Below are 12,196 nucleotides of genomic sequence, written 5' to 3'. Positions count from 1 at the left end.
TTCAGAGGATTCAGGTGAGGAGGAAGGGGAGGAGGTAGTGGATATAACTGATACGCTTCTCCACAGAAGCCTCCAAAAGTGGTGTCACTCTGTCTGGGTACCACAGGGGGTGTGGGAGGGGCTTTAGGCACCCTGGACTGAGTTACCTTGGTAACTCAAGTCGCACTCTTGTGTGATTGGCCCAAGTGGTGAGCCGGCCGGCTCACCACTTAGCATGTTTGATTGACAGCTAGGCTGAGTGAATGGGGGTATGCTGCATAAAAGCAGGGCTTTGGGGACTGGAACTTCAGAAGTCGCCACAGGACCTGAGAATCCGACGAGGGAGAAGCTGAGCCGACCTACCATGACGACACCACCGGTGGAGCCCTGCGGAACCGACTCACCACTTCCCGACGACAGAGAAGATCTCCCGGCTGGAGAGGCTTCTTCCCCTGACTGGTGGGCAGAACCAGTTTACCTTCTTCTCTTCGCACCCCAGACCGGCTTGTGGTCGAATTGCCCGTGCCAAGCACCCCGGCAACCGGATAGCCACTTACCACTGGACCGCGAATTAAAGGACCGCTCCTTTTACCTGAGAAACTCTGTGGCTGGTTTCTTCCCTGGCAGTGCAACAGACTCCTGTCTTCCTCCCCGACGAGATTTTCTCCTCCCCCGAACGAAGCACCGACTTGCATCCGCTGCCAGGAACAACTGCCCCCGCTGGAGTATTCTCACCACTTTAAGGTACCGTGTCACCAGGCCTCCCTTTCTAAAGATTGATACAAGGTAATAATAACCCCTTAACCTTCTGGACGGGGCTGACCGCCTTGACCTTCTAACTGGTCCCTTTCTGTGGTCCAACTCCTTTTTGAACCTTTTCAAGACTTTTGTGCACTGCAACCGTGTGACCTTGGACACATTTCGTTTGATCCTCTTAAAGTGGACCTAAGAAGCCTCCTTGGACTGACTAATTAAAGTAGGAAGTTCATTGAGGATTATGTTGGGATCACAAGACACCTGATCCATCTGTTGAAGGGGGGGTCAAGAAGGAGTGGGGTCCAGAACAAGCTGAGGCAGTAAAGCAACTCAAAAGAAGCCTCTCACAAGTGCCTTGTCTAGCTTACCCTGTCAAAAACAAGTAGTTCTTCTTGATGGCAGGGTTCTAAAATGCATGCTTGACAGAAGTATTATTGTCAAAAGCATGACAAGGTCAATAAATGAATCTCCTATGCAAGCAAGACTTTATGCTCTGTAAAGGAAACATTAAACAATTGTGAGAAGGCACTTTTGGCAATGGTGTGGGCATTGAAAATGTACCGCCCGTTCATCCAGGGGGAACACATCATAGTGGAGACTCCACACCAGCCTTTGCAATATCTCCAAAGTGACAGAATCCATGCCGGAAATGTGACTCATTCCAGGATTATTTTCTGGATTCTGTCAGTGCAAGGCTTTCCTGTGGAGGTCAGATATGGCCAAAACAAGAAGTGTCCCCTCGCGCAAGGTCTGGCTGACTTGCATGATTGTGCCAGAGAAAACTGTCTTGAGGACGAAAGTCTTAAAATTCAGGACAACATGGAGGCATACCTGAATTCCGCGCACAAAGTCTATGAACAAGACAAGTGCGAGGGAATGCCCACAGTTTTTGACAACAACAGGGAAAGGGAACTGGGGGCCAGTGTTGGGAATGCCTGGGTGAATGATGCCCCGCAACCCTCCACTGGGTACAAAATCGGTCCCCACAGTAGTCAGGTGGCAGAGTTGATGGCAGTTTATCAAGCCATCCTCACTGCCGTCCAACACCAACTCCACGAACTAGTCATAATCACTGATTCAGATTATGTCCGGAACGGGTTTGTGGAGCATCTGGTTAATTGAAAAACGAGAGGCATGCTATGTGCTAACAATACACCACTTAAACATGGCACACTCATCCAAAATATTGATGATCTGGTCACCTCTAGTGGGATGACCATCTATTGGAAGAAGATAAAGGGTCATTCCAGAATAGAGGCGCCAGACAAAACTGGAAATGACCTAGCTGATCAATGGGACAAAACCTGAGCCATCCAGGGGGAGCTCTTCCAGATCGAGTCCCTGTTGGGGGAAATCCAGGTTACTGCTATCACTAGGTCCCAGACAAATACTCACAATGAACCCTCAACTGCCCAACCGAGTAAGGAGACACCAGATGCTGATTTAATTATGGCACAAAAAGGGGATCTTATTATTGGTAAGTTTTATCAACACATTGAGGACCCTGAGAACTTACCCCTGACGGATACTGATCACATTGGGAAAGAGGACCTCAGAGTTCAGTATCCAGGATGGTTTGTTGCTAAGGAGATCCATATCTGGCTGTGACCAGTAGATGGTCCCTACCTCATTCCGAAGCCTGATGCTATGGGGCAGGACCTCGAACAATACTTGAAGGGGTGTATTGTGTGTGCACAATTTCAACCAACTTCACTCACACACTGAACTCCCCTCCAGAAGAGGGGGATGACACTGCCTTGGTCAGATTTACAGGTAGATTTCATCGGGCCTGCGATTCACTCCTCTAGGGGGAACAAGTACATGTTAACCGTAACATGCTTGTTCACCAAATGGGTGGAATGTCTCCCGGCCCCAAATTGCAAGGCAGAAACAACAGCTGCCCTGATGATCAATCACATCTTCTCGTGTTTTGGCCTACCCCAAAGGATTGAGTCAGACTGAGGTAGTCACTTCACCAGCGAAGTGATGGCAAAAATGTGGGCAATACTTGGGGTAAAAAGAAAACTTCACATTGCATACCACAAGTCCTCTATTGGAGGGGGTGAGAGGTACAATAAAACCATTGTGAGCATTTAAAAAACGTTTGTGGCAGATTCTGTGCCTTGTTGGGACTTCCGATTACTGCTCGTCCTGATGGCCATCAGATCTACACCTTCTTCTGCAACTAAGATGTCTCCATTTGAGCTGATGACTGGATGAAGGATGGTTCTACCTCATCATCTGATCTATAGAACACAGGAGCAGACACTGATTAACGCCGCCACAACTCATGGGTATGTTGACTACCTAAGAAAACACCTTCAACATGGTTTTGCGTACGCTCAGCGGAATCTAGAAAGATCTGCAGAGGGAATGAAGACTCAGTATGATCTAAAGACCACCAAAAAGGAATACCAAGAAGGAGACAGGGTCTACTTGTACAATTTCCAAAGGAAATAGACCAAAGAGCGCATATTTTTGCCTAGCTGGCGACGACCTTTTTGAAAGTGTAGACAAAATCCACCTGTCGCTTACAGAATCCGCATCCCCAAAGGCGAATTGACAGAAGAGAAATGGGTCCATATTAATCAGCTAAAGGGTTGTTACACCAGGCACACAAATTGAGGATCCCAGAGAGAATCAAACAGAGGAGACATTGGAAACCTGAGAATAAGCGAAAGAAGAATCAGAAGGGAGCCGATAGGATTTATAAATAGGATCATGTAACAGTGAGTATTTTCTTCATTATCAATTGTTATTATTAAATGCCTGTGTATCCCACTGCTGTCAACCCAACTGGTGGGCAGTTAGTGGGAAATTGTCGTAACCAGTTTGTGTTCTCTTTTATAGATTCGTACTGGTTGCGCCTATCTAAGGATCAAGGAGATCCTCCCCGGCAACCTGGAAGGGAGAAACCAAAGGAGATCTGGAAGTGTCACTCCACACTATGGGCTTCATCACGAGTTGGGCGGTAACGCCGGCGCTATTAACCCTACCGCCAAACCCTCCGGCGCTATTAGCGCCGTATCACGGGTTTGGCAGAACGGTTAGTGCCCATTCCCCATTGGGCCCATTCGGGAATTCCTCATTCCCCATTGGGCCCAATGGGGAAAATGTGCGCTATTACCGCCGGTGGTAATAGCGCTGAAAATCGGCAAATTTACCTTTGATTTTCCCCTAGCTCAGAGCTGGGGGGAAATCCGTCAAGGCCATGATCTGGCGGACCCTTAAATGCAGCGGTAATAGCGCTATCGCCACATTTAAGGGTTACTGCCAGACTCGTGATGAGGCCCTATGAAAGGAAGATCCCAGGGAAAGCGGGGGTGTTGTTTCACATTTCGACCAGAGACAACAAGAGGAGCAGGACGCACCGTTCTCTGATGGAAGAGGGACTCATACTTGCCTGTTCCTGTTGTATCCCATGGAGAAATGTCACTTGCCTGACTCTCCCTCAACTTGGAAGCCCAGTAGAAGTCGGCGGGGTTGGGATATATTGACCCACTCAACGGCATTGACTCACCTCACTAAGCTACATTTGTGCAAGGAACAGCAACCTGCCTGTGCAGGCTCCTGTGCGCAACAGGACTTCAAAACTGTGTTTTGTCAGCAACAAAAAGATAGCTGCACCTGAAAGGGGCCCCTAGGGGTCCCTCGTGATATGGAAACAAGGCAATGACCATACACGAAAAGATGCGCCAGACACGAGGTTTCAAATTCCCAATGCTAGGGTTTATTGCAAGCAAAAGATAGTATCAATTGGCCAATTCTGATCTCACGCCCCGCAACGTGAGTTTCCTAGACCTCGAGGGACGCAAGAGAGCGAATTACGTACATCAGTTACATATATACAAAATTCATATCATACAATCAGCAAAGTCATGTTCAACAGCCCTCTGTATTAAGTTCCTTTGAACTCGGGATGACGATGGACATATCCGACGAGTATGACGTTTATAATGCTTTCGATGTCTATTCTAGTAACAATGTGCAATTTAGAAAGTGCAGAGGCATCTTTTAGAACACGGTGGTTCTGTTCTTGGAAGCAATCTGTACACGGGGGAAGAGCCACATTCCAAGCTTTGCTATCTATGAGGTACTATTCGTGTCCTGGGAGCCGACACGTTCTAAAGGGATTTGCGAAGGGGGGCCGTAAGAGAAGCATAATTCAAGCCTTTAACTGTATTATTCTAACATATTCTACCATCGTACGAGACTGGCTGGCAGCTGTGAAGTGATTAAATGCCCTGCAGCTTCCTCCCAAGGCTACAGAGAGGGAGCGTGGGCATTCCTCTCTGGGCTACTCATGAGGAGTTTCAGCAAACTCTTCAGTCCCGCGACCTTGTCCTTTCATATTCAGACAACAATGTTAACAGTTGAGCAGAGTAAGCAGAATCCGCAAGAATTGCAAGCTTCAAAGCAGTTTTTAGACAGAAAGCAATGAGCAATGGTTAACAAGCAAAATGGCGATTCTTACTACATTTAAAATGGCCGCTCATCGGTCAAGCATAGCAGTTCATATTTCTCCAATTCGGTGCATAAGACGGTTGGCCCACGGCCATCAAGTTACGTCTATCATTCAAATGAAGGGTATTCATTTTTTGCAGATTGACAAACCCTCCTTTTGGCCGTGTGCCAAATGTCTTATTTATTCATTGTATCCTCCTCTTCTGAGGAGGAGTCTGGGGTATCTGCATCTGAATCATCTCCATCATTAATGTCTATCGCCATGAATTGTTTTACTATTTTTGTTTCCTCAGTGTCTCTGTTATTCCGGCCATGCGTTTGTTTTCCTCTCAACACCATGTGCATACATCCCTTAGTACATCCATCAGTTATTTCAGTGCATATCATTGGTAAGCATTGTATGCAACAGCAGCATGTTATGAATATCCCGAGTACCATCATTAGTATGGAAATTAACTTCCATCCCCAAGACCGCAATAATCCCCATAACCAGGATTCTATCCCCCAACCCCCTGCTTCAGTAGAGAGTGTGGAACTTATGACATGTAATTTCCGGATCGCTTTAAATATCGTAGGGCAGTAGTCATCTATATACACACAGCATGCAGTTTTTACGAGCTTGCAAACTCCCCCACGATCAACTAATATTATATCGAGAGCCATCCTGTTTTGGAGTGCCATCAGTCTTATTCCTTTTTCTTCTAACGTCAAATTCAATAAAATATCCGTTGTGGAATCTATTGTTTTTTGTAATATTCCAGACAGTTTTCTTATATTGTAAGAGTTTTCTATTTGGGACAAGAACGGTATAAATGATTTGGCTATGTCCATTGCTATCATTCCATCCTCACTACTCCTTTGAGTTCTACCTTTTGTTCGTCTGGCTACTTCTGCTGTCTCCAAGAGGAACACTCCTGGAAACAGTAGACCTAGGTAGCATGTACCTCCCCAGTTCCTAGGTAACCATGGATATGCTTTTTCTCCACATATAAAATAAACAGGGTCTCCCACGTACACGGGTTCTATTTCATGTTTTAAAACCACTATGTTCAGGCAGTTGCTAAACGTTCCTACTTTATAGGAACCCTTTTTCTGTAGACATAGGGGAGCAGTTTTGGGGCTGTGATCCACTGCATAGGCAGGGGGCACAGCATCTTTGTTCCATTCATCCCTCATCCGAAATGTCATTATTGATGTTCTTTCTGCTGGCGGGGTTGGTCTATTCTGCCTATGTAATCTATCTAGTCTTGTTATTTTTCGTGTATTCTTTCTCACGGGTTCTAGTGCAAATACGCAAGCTTTTTGGAATATGGAACAACCCACAGGTCTCATGATTAATTCCTCAAATTCATTCATATTGGTCTCATCTAGCTGACCCGTGTTACTTTTGTTCCATTTCCCAAAGAACATTGCACTTAACGTTACTTCACAGGAATAAATCAATGGCAATGGTTGTGCATATCAGCCTATCCCTTTCCCACCATGCTGTGGTAAATGGGCGCAAACCCAGCAATCTTTTTTTTTTAACACCGCATGGGTCATGTTCATGATGAGCCACAATGTATTGTTGCCGTAACCTTCTCTATGTCTTTCTTCCATTGGGGCAAAGTACCAGTGATTACATGAACCAGGCTTTCAGTAGCTGTTTTTGGCAAAAGTGTTTCTAATGGGTGTACGTACTCCAGGAACCATAGTGTAATAGCTGTTATTGTTGGTACTATCATACTTAAGAAACATAGGACCAATGTCCAAATCAGTACCTTATTCCTTTTACCATGCTTTTTCCCTAAATTTACAGTCTCTAAATCTATTATTTTTTAGCAGGGGTGCAGGAGGAGGCAGTTCTTTATTGATAGAGTACCATGTGCATCCAGCTTGTCCCGCTCTGGCTTAGGACACATGTACTCTATCAGCCTTAGTACTTATGTGCGTCCAGCTTGTCCTGCTCTGGCTCCTGACACATGTACTTTATAAGCGCACAGAGGAGCCGTGAGTTTTGAATTGTCCGACTTGCACAATTCTCACACTTCTCTCCTCTACGCCCCTGGTTCCTACTCCGTCCGTGAGTAGAACCAAAGGCCAAAAAGAAAAGCACCAAAGATCTGTGGATCACTTTGCCTGTCGAGGCCGCAGATTATATCGATTCACTCCTGCTATTGTATGATCCGTGAATAGTGCCCTTGCATTTCCAGTATCAGGCTCAGTGTCAGCCTGTGGCACAATGATGGGCAGCGATGGGCGTCGTGGCAATGATGTAGTTTCTTTCTCTGGCTTTGGTGCATTCGCGTGAACTGGTGGGCGCCAAAGAGGTGCACGCGTTGTTTCTGCTCGTGTTTGCAATGCAGGGTTTGTCTCGTTCGGCAGTGATGTTGTTTCCGCTGAGCAACGTTCGGACACTTTTCGCCCTTCCCCCTTACTGGCAGCCTCCTCAGGCTCTGTTTCGAGTTTCACTTCTCATTTGCGCTTTGTTTCAACTTTCACTTCTCGCTCAGGCTGATGCTGTGGCACTGGACTGGCAACAGTTTCTTTCATTTCCGAGACCGTCGTCTTTTTCTCGTTGTCTGGATCAGGCAAAGTTTTCAGTGACGCTGGGAACCTTTTGCCATGGGTAGCATGGATCCATGCCTTGCGTCCGTCCACTCGGATGGCCGTCTGTGTTGCCAAAAGTACTTGATAGGGGCCGCGCCACCTGGGTGCTAATGCTGTCTTCTGTTCAAGGTTTATGATTAGCACCCAGCTCCCAGGCTCCAGTGAGTGCCCCGGTCCTGTATATCGTATCGGCAACGCCTCCTGCACCTGCTGATGAATCAAACGCAACTTTTGTATTAAAAGTCCACAGTAAGTGCTTAACATAGGATGCTCGACCTCACATAATTTTCTGGGCTGCGGTACGCACCATACATTTGCTGGTCTCCACATTATAATCTCATAAGGGGAGAGCCCAGTCTTAGCCTGCACAGACGTACACATACACAATAGCGCTAGGGGTAATGCATCCACCCAACTCAACTTGCTCCCAGCGCAAATTTTTGCTATCTTTGACTTCAGGATTCTGTTGTGTCTCTCCACAAGCCCGGCAGAACTGGGATGCCTGGAACTGTGGAATCGTTTCTCTATTTGCAGACCTGCACAGATCTGTAGCACTACTGCGCCCACAAAGTGGGGGCCGTTGTCTGACCACAGGACACGAGGCAACCCAAACAGGGAGAAATACTCCTTCAGCATTACTTTTGCTGTGGACATGGCAGTACAGTCTTTTAAAGGATATGCCTCCACCCACTTGCTGAATGCACAGATTACCACTAACACGTACTTGTAGTTCTGGCACCTTTCCATTTCTATGAAATCAAAATGGACCACCTCAAACGGCATAGAGGGTGGGCCGAAACTACCTGCTGGAGTCACGGTTCCCTTTCCTACATTGTGTTGCAGGCACGTGATACAATTCTGCACTAGCCTTTCTGCATTCTTTTTTATGTGCTCATTCTTCCATACTGTGGATAAATGCTGTACCATTTTCTTTGCGCAAATGTGGGTAGGGCTATGCGCCATTATAACCATTGCAGTTACGTAACAATTTGGCAACATCCAGTTCTTTGTTTCCTTGTCCACCCAACATCCTTCCAAATCTAACTCAGCAGAGCCCTTAGCCCACCCCTGAATCTCTTCGGTCGTGGCCTCAGACTGCATTTCTTTGACTGTTGCAACTCCATTCTCTATCATACAAGGTACTTCCTCAGTCTGTACTGTCATCATTTTATTCCCCAAATCTGTGTCTGTTTGCCTCGCAATCCTGTCTGCAAACGCGTTTCCCTCTCCCACTCTGCATGTTACTTTCTTATGCGCCTCGCACTTTACTATAGCTAGGCGTTTTGGAAACGTGAGCGCAGACAACAATCGCACAATCAAAGGGCCATGCTGAATCCTGGCTCCATGTGATGTCAAGAAACCCCTCTCAGCCCAAAGTCGGCCAAAATTGTGAACCACGCCAAAGGCGTACTGGCTGTCAATATAAATATTTACGTTCAGATTCTCAGAGAGTTCACAGGCTCGGGTCAGTGCTATTATTTCTGCGGCTTGTGCCAAATTGCAGGGGAGCCTTCTGCTCTCTACAACTCTCTTTAGGGTAGTAATTGCATATGAAGCCGTTGATGTGCCATCAGGTAATTTAAAACAAGAGCCATCGCAAAATAACTCCCCATCTGGCTCTTTTTGTGGGATATCGCTCAAATCAAGCCTTCCCTTTGTTTCTTCTTCAGTGATCATTAAACAATCATGGGGTGGTGATACGTTGTCACCAATTTCTGCTATGGGCAGTGGCATTAATTCTCCAGGATTCAATGCGCTACACCTCATAATTTGGATGTGGGGTGCAAACAAGATGAGCTCATATCTTGTCAGTCTAGCTGAGGTGAGGTGTTGCGTCTGCGTCCTATTTAATAGAACGTCTATAGCATGTGGCACCATCAGAATTAAAGTGTGCCCCAATACCATTCCTTCTGTTTGTTTCACTGACGCAGCAGCCGCTGCGATGGATCGCAAACATCGTGGTAGTGCGCGCGCTACAGGGTCCAACTCGCAAGAAAAATAGCCGCACGGCCTATTTCTTCCACCTTGTTCCTGTGTCAAAACCGCCAATGCACATCCTTCACTCTCACTCACAAATAGTCTGAAGATCTTTTTATAGTTGGGAGTGCCTAAAACTGGCGCAACACACAATGCAAATTTCAATTGCTCAAACGCTTTCTGACATTCCTCATCCCACTGCAAAGGCATCTCTGCATCTTTTTTAGTCAATTTTATCATCGGCTTCACAATCAACACAAAATTACTGATCCACTGCCGACAATAAGAGGCCATGCCTATTACAGCTCTCACTCCTTTTTGAGTTTTTGGAATAGGCATACTAGAAATACTTTTTATGCGTTCTGGTGTTAATCTTCTCCCTTCTTTCGAAAGTAGGTATCCCAAATAAGACACCTCCTTTTGATTATACTGGAATTTCTTCAAACTTGCCTTATGACCATGGGTCGCTAAATGTGTCAAGAGTAATACAGTACTTTCTTTGCAGATCTCTTTCGTGTCAGCAGCTAATAACAAGTCATCTATGTGCTGCAAGAATACGCAACCTTCGGGTAGTTCTAGCATGTCTAGCTGCTCTTTTAGCGCTTTGCTGTAAATGCTTGGGCTTTCTGTATATCCTTGTGGAATGCGTGTGAATGTGAATGATCGACCCCCTACAGTGAACGCGAACAGATATCTACTGCATTTATCCAATGGGATGCTAAAGAATGCGTTCTTCAAATCAACTACACTAAAGTATTCTGCAGTGGCCGGTATCATTGTCAGTATTGTTGTGACATCTGGGACCAAAGGGAATTGTGGGTCTACCACTTTGTTTAATGCGCGCAGATCAATTATGAAACAATAGGTTACTTCATTGCCTCCTTTCTTGTCAACTGGAAGACAACTGGCTGTTGCACGTGCTCCCTGCAATTTCCTCAACCACCCCCAATCTCACCAGGTCAGTAACAATGCTTTTCAATCCCTTCTCACCTTCAACAGAAATTTTATACTGGGGAATTTGTGGTAGTGTTACACCTTCTTTCAAAGTTATTTTTGCTGGCTCTATTTTCAAGCATCCTACATCATTATCATGCATTGCCCACAGACAGGTTGGTACTCCACTTAAATCTTTTGGCAACTCTTTTGACATGAATTCCGTCACCAGTGCATCGTGAGGCCACATCGTGAGGAACACCCCGTCTGCCGTACAATGTATGACTGCCCCCAATTTTCTCAACAAATTTAATCCTAGCAAGTTTTCTCCACAATTCTCTGTCAAAAGAAATGGACACTGTTCCGTAAATGGTCCTATTGTAATTGGGACAGCTTCGGACATGGGGTTAATAACTGGTGTACCTGCGAACCCTACAGAAACATTCTTCTGCCCCGACAGTGGTATCTCCGGAACCAAGTGGTGGTCTATTGAACACTTCTGTGCCCCTGTATCTACAAGGAAACGGTGCTCCTTATTCCCGACTCTCATTTCTATGTAGGGTACTCTCTGATTCACGGAAATAGACACTGGTTCCGACCCCTGTCGTGGGCTGTCCTATCGCGAAAATAACACATCGTCCGATGTGTAGTCACCGCTACTGCTCTAATACGTGTTTGGTTGTGTATCAAAAATATTCCCATTTCCCCCTTGATGTCCTCCACTCTGATCATTTCTCTGTTGGCCCTGCCCGCCCTGATTTTGGTTCGAAACACTTTGGTTCAATGTCTGCTTCTGTTGTGCTTGGTTTTGGCCATATGATTGGGTTTGAGTACCTCCATTGGTATATCCCTGCTGCTGCTGCATGTTACTTCTGCTTGGGTCGTTCGACCCTTGATGTCCTCTATAAGGCCTTCTCTGACCAAACCCACCTCTATTCTGTAGGTGCGGGCATTGCGCTCGCCAGTGTCCTTCCTCCTTACAGTACGCACATTGATTTAATCCCAATGACACCCCATGCATATTATTCAAATTTCCCCGGCCTTGTGCATTACCTCTACCTCTATTGTATCCAATGACCTGCTGCAGTAACACCCCTACTATCGTTTGCATCGCTTCCTTTCTCATCACCAATGGGTTACATTACATATCTCACTTACTTCTTTTAATGACGTTCTTTTGTTCGACATCCATCGCATTGTTTCGCCTACCCATACCTGCAATCTTTGTTCATCGCCTATCTGTCCCGGTACCGGCAAATGCTTTGTACCACCTGGAAAAACTCTCGGCCATGATTTTTTCATACTCAACATTGACGCCTCCTTCCTACCTTTCTTAATAAACTCTCTACTATACTCAGGTGTAGCAAACATTTCAGCATATCTGTCTTCCATTTCATTTTTTACTTCAATCAGTTTGTGCACATGTTTTCTTACATCCTCATCTCTTTGCTCACTGCGTGCTAACTTATTCAAATCTAACAACCGCTGTGGCGGTAAA

The sequence above is a fragment of the Ambystoma mexicanum genome, chromosome 2q (assembly GCF_040938575.1).
Source record: "Ambystoma mexicanum isolate Mex_15411 chromosome 2q, UKY_AmexF1_1, whole genome shotgun sequence".
NCBI classification, from domain to species: domain Eukaryota; kingdom Metazoa; phylum Chordata; class Amphibia; order Caudata; family Ambystomatidae; genus Ambystoma; species Ambystoma mexicanum.
This window is presented reverse-complemented; position numbering follows the sequence as displayed.